The following is a 14,279-nucleotide window of genomic DNA, read 5'->3' as shown; positions in this document are numbered from 1 at the left end:
TGTGCCATTAAGGTATTCACAAAACAGACTCACCTTGTGTTCTGTGCATCACATGGGACTTACAGGCACCACGGTTTGTATTTCTACGTGTCCTCACTTTTACAAAATCCTCTTTTTAATCCTAAAAGACCCTTAGAACAAGATTCCCCCTTTCATTCTCCAGTCTGCTTGCCATAATCTATTTAACAGCATCAATACAGTTAAGCCTGAGAAACGTGTTTCTGAGAAATTGTTAAAAACGAAACAATAGCTTATCAAGGGTGTTTAAAAATATTCACGACTAAATTACAAGCAATTGAAAGAACAGCAACTTTCCCACTCAAAGTTGTCCAAAAAGCTGCATGGTGTTTTCCTACAAAGCAAAATGGTCCTCGCCGTTTCAAAGGATTCATCAACAAGTATCTCATCAGGGAGGCTAATAAAGTATTTAACATGATGCAATCAAAGTTCAGTTGCTTCACAGCTCTGGCCACGAGGATCCCACCTCCAGATCGGTACCTGGATATGGTACGTGTGAGCTCCTCTACCCCACAAAGCCTTCCAGATCCGTAGGTGTTCCCCAAGAGCATGTTTTCAACTTTCCAGGGGATTTTGACCATCTCAGAGATGGGAAAAAAGCTGCACAGCACCCACACTTTGTCTTCTGTTGCTACATGTACAAAACCATCGTCTGGCTTGAGTCTGAAGCGAAGCTTTTCCTGGGGCTGTTTGGAAACTGAGCCTCTTTGGTCTGAAAAAAACGTGGGTGATTTGTCTTCACCAGGTGCCTCTTGCACCCGGAGCTGCTTCCCATGGAATAAAACCGCGCTGAATTGCTACCATGCCCTTAAATGCTACGGAGATTCCCCCCCTTCACTCACGAGCAAACCATCTCCACACTTCAAAATAGACAAGTAGACTTCAAATTCCAAACACAGCACTACACAAAAAGACATTTCCCTTTACCTGCAGCACAAGCTGACAAAACACTGCTAAATATGCCCCAAGTTCCTAATATTTAGGTTTTAAACAAGAGTCGACGGACACTTTAAGATGTTTCGGTCTGGAGTTAGTTTCTCACTTCCAAGTCCGTCTTCAAAGCACAAACATATTCTTTGTAGGTGCTAATGAATTTTTAAGTAGTTGGTATTTTGACTGCCATCCAGAACTGTGCGTCTTAACGAGTGACCCACGTTATTAGGGCATGTCTGCACAAAGTCCTGCCCAGCTCAAACCCTGCACTGATTTAAAGCACATTAGCTAAAATCTCATTAACTTCCTGTGTGAATGAGCTCGTTGAGAACTTAAACCCGGCTGAATGAGATGTTTAACAAAGGATCTCCCAGCTTTCAGAAACTGTATGTTTGGTTACTCGAATTATTAAATAAGAGCTTATTTAGGGTGTGATTCTAAACAAAAATAACTGAAATACTTGTTGGGCATTGGAACAGGCTGCCCAGGGCAGCGGTGGAGTCACCACCCCTGGAGGGGTCTAAATCTATGATTCTATTTCCAATAAGTATTAATCACCGTGAAGATACGTGTGGTCAAAACATAGGTCAAGCCACTTCTTACTCATCTTTCAACCCCGCTACATTCTCGTTTTATTGTTCCTATAGGTAACAGTTTGGTCAAATTTCTGTGCAGTGTGGGCATCACCCTCCATAGGAGACCCCACCAACACATATACAACGGTCTGCGCTAAGAGTCCTAATGAAAGACAAAAAAATAAATATACAGAGGAAGCCGTAAGATTACATTTCAAAGAGCAAGCAAAAGAGAGGAGATAACAGTTTTACAGCTTGACATGAAATGACTGATATCAAATGACACCTGTGTTGTTCTCTGGATAGCAATGAATGAAAAAACCCATGGAAGTAAAATAGTGTAGCGCGGTTCCTTATAGAACACACTACTCTATAGTCTCGTAGCACAGTAACACCTATGGCACCCACTAATTCGCTTTACAATAGTATACAGTCCTTCCAGTCTCCCTGCGGAGCATTAATAATCTAAGAATTCTGATATTCAGCATTATTATGGATGTTAATACACATTCATTAAGCTCCTTCAGCAACCTGAGCACACACGGGTTCTTTTCCTGGCTGCCTTTGTACTTCTACTTGGCACTGGGATGAAAGCTACTTCTTTTTCCAAGACCTTAATCACATTAAAACAAAGGTGAAGTTAAGAGACTCGTCTAGGAAAAATTCCATTTATTAAGCAAATCAGGGTAAAATGCCAACTTTTGCAACGCTGAATATGAAGCTCCTTTGCAAAGGCTCAGCTGTTCCTACTCTACTTTTAAAACAAATACTCCTTGCTGAAAGAAAACAACTCTAGTCCGGTAGGCAACATAAAACCAGCAACTGATTCCACACTTGGAAGAGTTTATACTGAGTTGAACTACTAGGCTTGTCTTGGAATAAATACTTCCCTTCCATTTAATGTAAGAACAGATTTGGAATTGAAGAAACTTGCAAAAATTAACCAAGACACTATACTTTTGGGGTCAAGCATTCTTGAAATCTTTTTGCTATGTAAACCTCTCCTGTTTTAAAAATAAAAAGGAAGCAAAAGTTTGTAGGTAAACAGGAGAGAGGGTAAATACTTGAGAGTATCTCTTTAACCATTTTTAAATGAAAAATTAGGTCCTCAAGTCTTGATGATATTAAAACTTAGTTATTAAACCCTGGGTTTAACAGGTTTATTAACACCACCCACACTAAAGCAGTTGCAACTTTTTGTAATCACCCTCATGAAACATGGGAATTCAAAGCAGCTCTTACCTCCAGAAACCTGCACCGAGTCCTAAAGGCGGCTCGGCCGAGCCCTCCAGCCGCAGCCCCAAGGGATGCCCACATCCCCAGGGAGGATTTTTATAATCTGCTCGGGCTCCCCACATTGTATAACTGAACCGCGGCCAATCACCATCTCTGCGCGTTACACAACGGCCGGAACGCAGGAAGACGCCGCACGGCCGGCGGCTGTTACTACACATCCCTGCCGGAGGCACAGAAGAGTCAGCGAACGGTCTGAGTAACAGCGGAGCGCACACATCAACCCCAACCGGGACGCTGGAGTGTTTTACATAACTTGCCACAGGGAGAAAACCCAGCTGAGGCCCCCAAAATTCAAGTTGCATAAATATTTACATGCCTGGCTCTGACAGCTGTAATTGGGATCGGGATTTTCTCCATAAGGTTCCGTTGTGCAACTTGCACGGAAATAGTTTTGTTTAGCAATTTGTCGGTTTTTGAGAGGTCCCGGATCTCAACGCTCTGTTCTATAAGCCAAGGTTCAGCAAGGCACAGCCTCGCCGAGAACCCAGAACACACAACAGATCTTGTGCTGGGCTCATTCACTTTCTTGGTGGAAAATAATGCATTGAAAGTGATGTTCAGTGTGGCGAAGAAAGATGGAAAGGGAGGCAGGAATAGAAGCGAGAGACTTGAAACAAGAACAAGATTAATTAACACTAAGTCCTTTTGTATGAATCTATTATTTCCGTGCCTTACCTCTCATTCTGCAGGGCTGTATTAAGGCTAAACATCACTTCTAAACATCACTTCACAATTTCTCGCATCGCATTCCCTCCTTCAAAGTTACCACTTATCATCAATTACGTACCTTACTCCATAAGGGGAAAAGATCACCTCTCCAAATACATCCTGTACCTGGACTATGAACATGAAACCATCACTTCTCCAACTGATAATTGAAAGAAGCCAGCAGAAAGTAGCACCGACCACCAGATGCTGCGCAAACTTGTGTCTCCAAGAACCCGGTGGCAGAACCCTGAGCTCGCTTTACCTGAAATGCACCTTTGGAACCCAAATTTGTGGCAGTGAATCGCAGAATGTCAGGGATTGGAAGGGACCTGGAAAGCTCATCCAGTGCAATCCCCCCATGGAGCAGGAACACCCAGCTGAGGTTCCACAGGAAGGTGTCCAGGTGGGTTTGAATGTCTGCAGAGAAGGAGACTCCACAACCTCCCTTAATCATCTTGGTTGCCCTGCGCTGGACTCTCTGCAGCAGTTCCCTGTCCTTCTGGAGCTGAGGGGCCACAACTGGACACAATATTCCAGGTGTGGTCTCCCCAGGGCAGAGCAGAGGGGCAGGAGAACCTCTCTGACCTGCTGACCACCCCCTTCTAACCCACCCCAGGTACCATTGGCCTTCCTGGCCACAAGGGCCCAGTGCTGGCTCATGGTGACCCTGCTGTCCCCAGGACCCCCAGGTCCCTTTCCCCTACACTGCTGTGAAACACAGGCCGATGGCGCCATCTGGCTCCCGGCATTCACCCAGCAAAGACGGCATTCCGCAAGTTTAAAAAGCTTGGCCTAAAGCCCCCGAGCTTGTTTAACTGTCAAGACCTGACGCTGCGGATCCTCAGCGGATCAGAAATCGCCATGTGCTTGTTCTTGCATCAAAGCGGCGGCTACTGAATAGGGCACATTTAATTGAAAGCTGACACCTATTACACGCAATGCTCTTTATTCATCATTTACTAAGAATGCATGGAAGAAAGCCAATTATCTCCACCAATTATTTAATGCAATGCATGCGTATATAAAACCACATTATGTTCCACCATTTAATCTCCACTGCAAAGAGATGTTGAAAAGTTTTCTCCTCCGCTTGCTCCTTTTCCAATTATTCTTCTTTCCTTTGCTCTTTACTTCTGCTTTCCAAATGTTTTCACAAAAAGAAACATCATCTAATTCTAATAAGGAGAAAACTTCCAGCCTTTAATGAAAGCATCGCCACATCTTAAGACTATAAAATGCACAGACTGCCTGTAAGATTGCACATCTACAATACTTTTGAGGAACATGCTGGAAATTATTTTAGATTAAAGGCATTTGATGTTCTCACAAGGAGCCACAGTGATCAACAGCAAGAAAATAACATAAGGTTTTGAAAGAAATAAGCCAATTTCATTCTTACTCTAATATCCAGGTGTTTTTTTAATAGTTGCATTAAAATATGCCAAGAACTCAACTTCTACTTGCCCTGAATATCAAAGTTCAAAGTATAATTGAGTTGAACGCAGGTAACATTACTTAAGTATCCAATTAAACAAGACTTGTCTATTTACCTTACAATTAAGGTCAATCACTGCAAAGTTCATCACCGGTGAGCAGAGAATTCCATCATTCAAGAGATTTCTTTCTGATGACTTAGTATTTACGCTCAATAATTTCGTTCAAATAAACCACCTACTAACCTGGACGCCTCCATTTAAAGCCCAGTTTCCATGATCGACATCCTAGATTGATTTAATCGCAGGTTGTTTGGTTAAAATCCCTCACACCAAATAGGTATTTAATCACCGCCACGCTTGAAGATGAACGTTAATTCAAGATACAACTCTTGAAACTACTGTTTCAAGACAGGGATCTTCAAACTCCGTAAGAGCGTGAAAGCCGGGAGGGAACAAACAGATGAGAAAAACTCAATGTACGGCTGCACTTTATTGATGGAAGTGAAATCACAGCAGACAACTTCTCTTGCTCTTTCATCGCCGTGATGATCCGACATAGCCAGCCATCATTTTTATTACCTACTTAATATCTGAAGTTTAAACTGATGGGAGCGCTTCTCTTGCTTGAGAATGTTATTCCTAGGAGGAGCTCACTTCTGGGTATTATGAGAAAATCCAATTTTTTGCCTTTTTCTCAGACAGTGTTCGGTTTAAGGATGAAATTCATACTTCAAGGTGCCCTGCTCAAATTAAATGTTTGCTGTTAGACACACATTAGTCAACTAACTGCCAATTTACAGGCAACATTCAGAGTTCCAATACTTATTTTGAGGCCACCCTCCCTGGTTTTGCAGTGCTCGCAATCAGGACAAAATTCTTCTTTGAAGAATGTACTGAAAATGTGTTTAGTGTACAGGGATGGCACACAACGGTGATCCGATCAACACTGGTAACAGTGACTCAGGGACCGCAAACACCTGGTAACCAAACCCCTCCTTTCAACCTTCATGTATTGCCAGGTAATAACAAGAAAAACACACAACAAAAGGGCACGTCTGACGCAGTCGCTGGGAAACTGGGGAAGAGCTTCTCTGGTCTGCAAACTTACCCGAAATCATTTTTAAAAAGCCTGTTTCAGCACAGCAGATGCCTCACAAATATTCAGCTGCTGCAAGGGACCCTTCTCAGAGCCTTGTTTATGATGGCCAAATGAGTCTCCGACTACATTTCTGCAGCTATCTCCTAATTTATTATAAATATTCTTCTTATCAAAGTCATAACAAGTATGTAATCTTTTACATCAGTGAAGAGATTCGATTTATACACCAGACTCTCGTTAACACCTTCCAGAATACATTCAACGTAATAAAAAGATCCGAGCGGAACTTGGAACAGCAGAACAACTAAGCCATGGAGGCTGAGGGAGCTGGGGCTCTGGAGCTGGAGAAGAGGAGACTGAGGGGTGACCTCATTCATGTTCACAGAGATCTAAAGGGGCAGTGTCAGGAGGATGGAGCCAGGCTCTTCTCAGTGACAGCCAACGATAGGACAAGAGGTAATGGGTTCAAACTGTAACACAGGAGGTTCCACTTAAATTTGAGAAGAAACTTCTTCATGGCGAGGGTGCCAGAACCTGGAACAGGCCCAGATGCCCATGGAGACACTGTCAACTTCAACATCTGTTTATAAGAAGACAACAGATGGTCAAATTCAAGTATGCAATAACTCAAAGGAAAAACACACAACAGACCTACTAAACTCAAGTATCAAATAATCTTACACCTGAAAAGCTATGAACAGGAATTCTACAGTGAAGATTTCACACCTACGACTCCAACCTCTTTGTTTCACACGGCACAGGCACGTCCAAGGTGCCCTCATGGGTTCCGGCCACAAGCAAAACTCATGATCAGCTCTGACCTCTTCAGCGCCGCAAACCACAAAACCCCCTGGATATAAAAATTTATACACTAAGTCTAGATCTGAAACACCCGTTGGTGTCATCCGCTAAAGCTGCAATTCTATAATTTTTTGCTGTTACCTTGGCATCATTTTGGTGTTACCATTTATAGAATCACACAGAATGTCAGGGACTGGAAGGGACCTGGAAAGCTCATCCAGTGCAATCCCCCCATGGAGCAGGAACACCCAGCTGAGGTTCCACAGGAAGGTGTCCAGGCGGGTTTGAATGTCTGCAGAGAAGGACACTTCACAACCTCCCTGAATTATCTTTGTTGCCCTGCGCTGGACTCTCTGCAGCAGTTCCCTGTCCTTCTGGAACTGAGGGGCCACAACTGGACACAATATTCCAGGTGTGGTCTCCCCAGGGCAGAGCAGAGGGGCAGGAGAACCTCTCTGACCTACTGACCACCCCCTTCTAACCCACCCCAGGTACCGTTGGCCTTCCTGGCCACAAGGGCCCAGTGCTGGCTCATGGTCACCCTGCTATCCCCAGGACCCCCAGGTCCCTTCCCCCTACACTGCTCTCTAATAGCTCATTCCCCAACTTATACTGGAACCTGAGGTTGTTCCTGTCCAGATTCAAGACTCTACACTTGCCTTTGTTCTATTTCATTACATTTTTCCCTGCCCAACTCTCCAGCCTGTCCAGGTCTCTGATGGCAGCACAGCTTCCAGTGTCAGCCACTCCTCCAGTTCGGTGTCACCAGCAAACTTGCTGACAGTCACTCTATTCCTTCATCCAAATCATTGATGAATATACTGAACAATACAGGGCCCAGTACTGATCCCTAAGGCACTGCACCAGATACAGCCCTTCAACTGGACTCTGCCCCATTCAGTTAGGACACTCAGATTTTCCCCTCTTATTTTTGCGTCTGCAAATAGTTTCAAAAGCGCAAAAAAAAGAATCAGCCTGATCTTGCTACAAGCTGTGCAAAGAACATGGAAAGTTCCATCCTTTAGCTGAAGTTGCCGTTATTTTCACTTCCTAAAGGCACAACTTTTCTACAACAAACATTCATCCAGTTTGGAACTCGGATGCCTATAAACCCACCTGCACTTAGCGAGCAACCAGCTTGCAATCTCCAGCTGCGAGACTAAACGTTTTAAAATGGGGGAAAAAGAGCCGATAGTTTCTGGTAAGCGATCCTGGTATCTCATTCACGGTTCAATAGGCAAACGCAGCATCGTGGCGCTGCCTGCAACTCCTCCTCCCACCAACCCCAACCTCCTTCAGCTGAAATTTGAAATAAAAAGCTCTTTTAATCTTCAAAGCACAGCCACAAGTCGATCTCCAACTTAGCACACTCGTTAATTTTCTTTCTTTAATTATCCAGTTGGGAGAGTTGTGCCCTCCTTGCTCAGTGACCTTTCACTCCTTCGAGATTATTTCAAGAAATCTTTCCTGGGAATAATCAGCAAATTTATTCCGCTGGCAGACAAATATTTTAAGGCTTCCAAGCGCAGAGGGGGACGGACGGAACGATCCTCCGGGGGCTTTTGTGCGGGTTTTGCTGCGTTACAAGCACCCTCTGTTCTGCAGGCCAAGGATCTTCTGGCTTCACCATCGGGAGCGCGATCCCCACACATCTGCTCAAAAATATTCTATGTTCCCAGAGATTAATTGTCACCGAGCTGGGTTTAAAGACCCCAAGTCCTTCCATGGAGCAAACCCTCAAAACGGCAACAGAATTTCTTTCTGCACAAGCAGATGCTCCTATTAACGCGATTATTAATTATACCAGCAATAATAGATGTTAATATCAATTATACTAGCAATAATAGATGCTATTATTAATTACACCAGCAATAATAGATGCTATTATTAATTACACCAGTTCCTATTATCACTACCGATAACCGTTGACCAACCGCTTGTCCCATGAGTCTTGGTCACTAAGCACAGCCTGGTTTCCCATAGCCACAGGGAAAAATTAAGTCATTAATGATTTTGAAGTGAAACCAGCGCTACTTACTCTCTGCCCACACACTAAACAACTGTATGCAACCCCGCGTTTGATTCCCACATGGGAAGCCAACTAATTACTAATTTATTAATTTCACAACAAGCCTGGGAGTGTTTTTAGAGCCGGGCTTGTGTTTAACCAGACTCGCTGGGTAACTTCCCGAACTCAGGTTTCAAGCAGCTTTAGGTGAAAGTGTCTGAAGGCAGAATCACCATCGGCTTCCTTATAAATGTGCATTTTTCTGTCTTGCTCACGGAGTTGAGGTGACGTCAACTCCTGACTCCATGGGGACAATTAGTAAGTGGGACAATTAGTGGGACCTGTTGAAACCCAGCTGTCATCTAACCTGCACGTCATGTAACACGTTATTACGCGGAGATGAAAGATGTAATTGAGTCCAAAAGCTTTGAAGATTTTTCTCCATATGCAAGCGGTTAATTAAGAATGCATTAAATATATATTAACGCATTAAACATCCCTACGAGCAACAAAACTGTTAAAAGAGGCCAAGTGAATTCTTCCCCAGCTGAAGGGACAGAAACGGAACGGTCCATTCAACACCGATCTGCTTGCTCAGGGAAAGCACAAGAAAATGTAATATTTTGACAGAGTTCACATTACTTACAATAATATTTATGCCATCTATCATTTATTGAGGGAAAGCTTTTTCTTTTCAGCAAGACGTGACTTTTACAAAAACAGTGGAACACTTTTAGTGATTTTTGCCAGTAAAACAACCCTTTTTGAGCCAATACACTGTGGTTTCAATATTGTACTTTACCGGTTCTTTCTTCATGGTTCTTTATGTCTATATAGCACTACTTAAAAAAATAAAACAACATGATTATTCTCACTTAATTGGCATAGTTTAAAATGTGAGAATTCTTTTCTGCTACTTATTTGGAGTAACATAATTTAGGCGTACGTTTTGCCCTCAAACGAAATTTTCCATTTGAATAATTAAGAGAAGACCAATAGAGACGGAGTCTCCTTTGAAGGTGCCCACATGCTGTGCTGTCTCCATAATAAATCCATTACCTGCCATTCAACAAACCATCGGCTGTCACAACAGACCCCAGAACAAAACCAGTCGTTAGACTCCGAGCTTAATACGTTGGCGGCGGGTTTAGAAAGCAGCGCACCTAAGCGAGATGAAAAATTAAAACCGATCATAAAATAGTTACCAAAACCAAACAGCCACGGAGGAGAGCTCAGACAATACTGTGAGTTTACGTTCATTTATACTAAGAAACATAATAGAAGGTTTAATTGACGGCTTTGCTCCATTCGATTGGCGTCTTCATGAAAAGTGTTAAATGTGTTTGATCCCTTCCAAAGCAGAAGAAAATTCATTAGCGATGGATGTTTACAAGTGCCCAGGGCTCAAGATTACAGGAGATCTTCCCCTGTTGCAGAAGAGCCTTTAAAATCTATTTTTTTAGGAGAAAGACCATGTATTTGCTCTGGAATAGCTCAGCCTTCCATCCTTTGCTTCTTCTGATATTTGCAAACAGGACTGGAAAACAAAAAGCCCCCTCATTGTCCATATCATTTGAGTTTTAACAGCATTTGCTACTAAGTTGACATAAACTAGAGGTAACCAACAAGTGTCTGACAGTCTGAATAAATCAGAATAGAACCCTGTAAAATTATATTGGTAATAACTACTATGCTGAGCGTAACCTCCCAAAATTCCACACACAAAATTAAATAGTACTCATGCAAATCTATATTTCCAGTATGAGCAAACAACTGATGGCTGTTATTGTTCCCACATATGAAAGGACACGGAAATAAGAATACTGCAATTATGTCTTGCAGAAAGCTGGAACTTGGGAAGCTTTAGAGCTCATCATCTGCAAAACCAAGGGTTTATTTTCTTTGCTCAGGTATGAAAAGGGTCAGAATATGGGATTCTCCACACAGAGGGCAAGTCATAAACAGAGCAAAATTTGCAGAATTTTCCTTTTTTTTTTTTCTGTCATATGGATTCAAATACTCCATGGAAATTCAAACCTTATCACAGCACAGGTTCCAGTATAAGTTGGGGAATGACCTATTAGAGAGCAGTGTAGGGGAAAGGGACCTGGGGATCCTGGGCATAGCAGGGTGAGCATGAGCCAGCACTGGGCCCTTGTGGCCAGGAAGGCCAATGGTACCTGGGGTGGGTTAGAAGGGGGTGGTCAGTAGGTCAGAGAGGTTCTCCTGCCCCTCTGCTCTGCCCTGGGGAGACCACACCTGGAATATTGTGTCCAGTTGCGGCCCCTCAGCTCCAGAAGGACAGGGAACTGCTGCAGAGAGCCCAGCGCAGCCACCAAGATGCTGAAGGGAGTGGAGCATCTCCCGTGTGAGGAAAGGCTGAGGGAGCTGGGGCTCTGGAGCTGGAGAAGAGGAGACTGAGGGGGGACCTCATTCATGTTCACAGAGATCTAAAGGGGCAGTGTCAGGAGGATGGAGCCAGGCTCTTCTCGGTGACAACCAGTGACAGGACAAGGGGTAATGGGTACAAACTGGAACACAGGAGGTTCCACTTAAATTTGAGAAGAAACTTCTTCCCGGTGAGGATGGCAGAGCCTGGCCCAGGCTGCCCAGGGAGGTTGTGGAGTCTCCTTCTCTGCAGACATTCAAACCCGCCTGGACACCTTCCTGTGGAACCTCAGCTGGGTGTTCCTGCTCCATGGGGGATTGCACTGGATGAGCTTTCCAGGGCCCTTCCAACCCCTCACATTCTGGGATTCTGTGATAAGAAAGAGCTGCAGAGCAGCATTTTATTTCCATTCCAAATTCCTAAATAAAAAGCCAAACTCCTGACAGGAAGTCACACACTGGTTATTCTGAGAGACTCTATAGGACCTTGAATACCGATAAGAATATATATACACTTTTTTCTTTAAAAGCACAACAAAATGGGAACACTGAGCCAGACGCTTATATACAAGACAATGCAGTGATAAAAGCAATAAGGTCGGGGAAAAATAAACGTTAATTTCTAATTCTGTGCTAGAAAAATGTGCTTAATAAAGATGTGTTTAATGGCAGATTGCAGCAAAGATTTCCAGCAATTCCTTCCCGAAAACCAGCTCAACAACTGCACCCAGAGCACTGGAACACTGGGATAAATCCCCTAACAGCACATTAACCGCCCCATCACATAAACACCGCGAAGCGCGCGCCGAGTAAATCGAGTGTTTAAGGCACTTTGCTATTAAAGCTTCCGAACTGCGCTTTATTCTCTCAACTTTTACAAGTATTAATAGGCAGGATACCACTAAAACGGGCCCTATTGCCCTAGGCTGCCATTTCACAGCCATGCAAAATAAGAGTAAATCCAATTAAAATGTGTTGCTACATTTAGAGCCCAAACTGCTCCAAGCATGCACAGGTTAATGCCCAGGAATGTAAGTGCATAAAACCCCCCCAAAGTCATTTTTAGACTTACTTTCCTGCTCCCCGGCGCTGTTGCCCACCGCGCATTCTCAAAATGCTTCAGCCAACTGCTCGGATGACACAAGCGCTGCGATAGTTTGATGTAAAAATAAATTCAGACAACGAATTTGGGGGACACACAGCCATTTCCAATCCAGTGAGTCACTACATTTCAAACCAGTCAAAAACAAAACAATGGTGAGTCAATCTCTCCATCATTTATACTGATCTGAGCTCAGTTTTCATCTAAGGCAAGTGTAAAGGAAACGGGTGCAGAATTAAAACGCTCCTTTTATCACAAAGGAGATAACAAGCAAATGCTGGTTAAAACCAACGTGCAGAAATGAGTTCAGCTATTGCTTTCATACCAAAAATATTCACATTTCATGCAAAAAGACTCACAGGTGCCGCGCTGCTCCTTCCAGCTCCTCACACCACGTTACAATCGCACTAAGCTGCTCCTAAAAATACAACTATCAGACAGACGTTTTTTCTTCTCCTCGGGCCTTTTGCTGATGCAAGTGCAAGATCACAATATCACTAGTTCAGAGGACAAAGATACGTCAACCTCCACAATTTGCAAACTCTACCGTCAGTCTAAGGTGCACGTGCTACTCTCTTACCAATACATATCAATTTTATCAGGAATGGAGGTTTTGGGGGAAGAATAAAATATTCTGGATGTGGCCAGAACAAATTCTGGAAGCTCCTTCTCACCAGAATAGGACTGCAGTGATTCGCTCCTAAATCAGGTGGGTTATTTTTAATTAACAAAAAAGAAATAAAAGCAGACACTTGGATGGTAAGTGCATTTCACCCACCCGCCACAACCAGCACTTCCATCTTCTGGTCTGAGAGCTGAGACACGAGGAGATTTAGATCATTGAATTTCTAATTATAAACCCGTTATAGACCAGTTTGACAATTACCTCAAGCCCAGCCATTCCTATGCAATTAATAAAATGGAGTTATCAGCTGGGAACAGTGAATATTTCAATACGTTCCCCCTGCGCAGGATGGAGATGACCAAAAGGGGAGGTTTTGTTCTCCCTCTCATTGGCCTGGCCAGGACCGCGGTGGCGAATTTGTCCTTCCCAAAACCAGCCCAGTTTTCAAACCTTAACCCGCCCAACTCCAGGGCCACGGCACAGCCAAGAAAAGTCACAGGTCCGCAGACCCACGGCGAACGATGATTCACTATTTACCAGACCAATGACAACATTCAGTACCAGAAAATAAGTTCATTTCTCATTCTCTGAGAGCGCGCTGGGTTAGAAAACCAGGCGAGATGCACGGCGAATTTCTGATGCCGCTCACATTTTTATTGCTAAGTTTGGCAACAGAAATGGCTCAGATTAATACTGAGTGCAAGGAGTAAAACTAGAATGAGAGATTGTTAACTACAAGAGCAGTTCTCCTCCTATTTCCTTTCCTCACCAAGCGCCAGCAATGTTTCAACACCACAATTCCTCTTCTCAAGGAGGTGGTTCTGCTCCGTTCAAAACCTTTTAAAACCTACCAAACCGATTTCCAAATTACCGCTGCAAGAAATCCATATTTAGATTCATCTCTAATAGAAGAGCATTTAAATAGCAGACATTTCCTCCCCGTAACCTGAAAATGACCAAAGGTCATCAGATATCACCAAATATCTCTTCTTCCTTCAAATAACCATCGTCATAAGATGGCTCATGACAACTAAAAATATTTAGCCATAAAGAAAACCTGCTCCCCCAGCACTGATAAAAGTATTACGTGCAACACCACGAAGTTAGCACAATATTTTAATGCACTTCACCCCTGGGAACGGCTGGAGAACACAGCAAATAACTTTCATTTTAACCAATTTATGATATTTCATTCCTGCCTTATGCTACCATCATTATGCATCTCTCTTTATCCTGTCAATATTCCTGCAGCTTCTAAGTAAAAGAACACACACAGTAACTTCTGTCAGA

At 43.4% G+C, this 14,279-nt stretch overlaps 1 protein-coding gene across 3 annotated transcripts in view; it reads right to left on the bottom strand.

The window, feature by feature from the left end:
- The window catches only part of SLC23A2 (solute carrier family 23 member 2), a 56,214-nt gene that overhangs the window by 38,480 nt on the left and 3,455 nt on the right, over positions 1 to 14,279 (bottom strand). Inside the window, exon 1 of one of the 3 annotated variants that reach the window (XM_065856641.2) lies at positions 2,769 to 2,854. The exons of the other annotated variants lie outside the window; for them this stretch is intronic. The gene's annotated coding sequence lies outside the window, so the exon portion shown is untranslated. Of the gene's footprint in view, positions 1 to 2,768; positions 2,855 to 14,279 lie in introns of those variants that run through there. 3 annotated transcript variants of the gene reach the window in all.

The sequence above is a fragment of the Patagioenas fasciata genome, chromosome 26, assembly GCF_037038585.1.
Source record: "Patagioenas fasciata isolate bPatFas1 chromosome 26, bPatFas1.hap1, whole genome shotgun sequence".
Lineage (NCBI taxonomy): Eukaryota > Metazoa > Chordata > Aves > Columbiformes > Columbidae > Patagioenas > Patagioenas fasciata.
The sequence above is the reverse complement of the archived record's forward strand: the minus strand, read 5'-3'. Positions and strand labels throughout refer to the sequence as shown.